The following is a 1323-nucleotide window of genomic DNA, read 5'->3' as shown; positions in this document are numbered from 1 at the left end:
CATGTCAATTTGGAAAACAAGTTAGAAGTTCCTTTAAATCTAAGAAAGTTATATCAACTTCTAGGCCATTTGAACTATTACATGTTAACTTGTTTGGACCAATCACTATTGCTACTCTAAGAGGCAAGTCATATGGCTTTGTTATTGTTGATGATTACTTTAGATATACATGGGTATATTTCCTTGCTCATAAAGATGATGCATTTTCAATATTTGTTAAACATTATAAAAGAGTTCAAAATGAAAAAGGCCTCACCACTGTTAGTATTAGGAGTGGCCATGGTGGTGAATTTGAAAGTGATAATTTTTAACTATTTTGTATTGAAAATGGTTTTGATCACAATTTTTCTACTCCTAGAACTCCATAACAAAATGGAGTTTTTGAAAGAAAAAATAGGACCTTGAAAGAAATGGTAAAGACAATGCTTTGCAAAAATAACTTCCGAAAATTCTTTTGGGCTGAAGTAGTGAATACCATAGCTTACATTTTGAACAAAGTTGCCATTAGAGCCATGATTTCTAAAACCCTTTACGAGCTTTGAAAATGAAGAAAACCAAATATTTCTGACCTAAGGAGTTTTCGATGCAAATGCTATTTTTTGAATAATGGAAAACAAACCTTGGGAAAAATTGATGCTAGGAGTGATTAGGCAATCATCGTAGGCTATAGATTGAACTTTAAAACATATAAAGTGCTTAACAAAAGAAGTCTTGTTATAGAAGAGTCAATTCATATTGTTTTCGATTAGACTAATACTACACAAAGAAAGGTAGTGCTTGATGATAATGATGCAGATGACATTGAGAAGAAAATAGAAAAGATGAGCTTGGATAGCAAAAAAAATGATGAAGAGAGCTCAAAGGAAAAAGATGATGATGAACCATTGTTAGAAGACTTATAAAGAGTTGAGGAACAACACAATGATCTTCTTAGGAGCTGGAGATTTATAAATAACCATCCTCAAGAACTCATCATTGGTGATCTTTTGGAAGGTGTCAAAACTAGAAAGGGATTAAGAGAAGCTTGTGAGTATTTAGCATTCATATCACAAGTGGAACTAAGGAACTTGAGGATGCTGAAAAGAAAGAGAGTTGGATGATTGCAATTCATGAAGAACTGGGCCAATTTGAAAAAATCAAGGTTTGGACCTTAGTTCCAAGGCCAAGCAACCATCTGATTGTTGGAACAAAATGGGTATTTAAGAATAAGATGGATAAGTTAGAAAATGTGGTAAGAAATAAGGCAAGGGAGAATTTGAAATGAGCATGATTGGAGAACTAAAGTTCTTCCTTGGTTTACAAATCAAGCAATGTGAAGATGGA

This window comes from Theobroma umbraticum, unplaced genomic scaffold (assembly GCF_002168275.2).
Source record: "Theobroma umbraticum cultivar Fairchild unplaced genomic scaffold, ASM216827v3 scaffold_39.0, whole genome shotgun sequence".
Taxonomy (NCBI): Eukaryota; Viridiplantae; Streptophyta; class Magnoliopsida; order Malvales; family Malvaceae; genus Theobroma; species Theobroma umbraticum.
Note: the sequence above shows the minus strand (reverse complement) of the source record.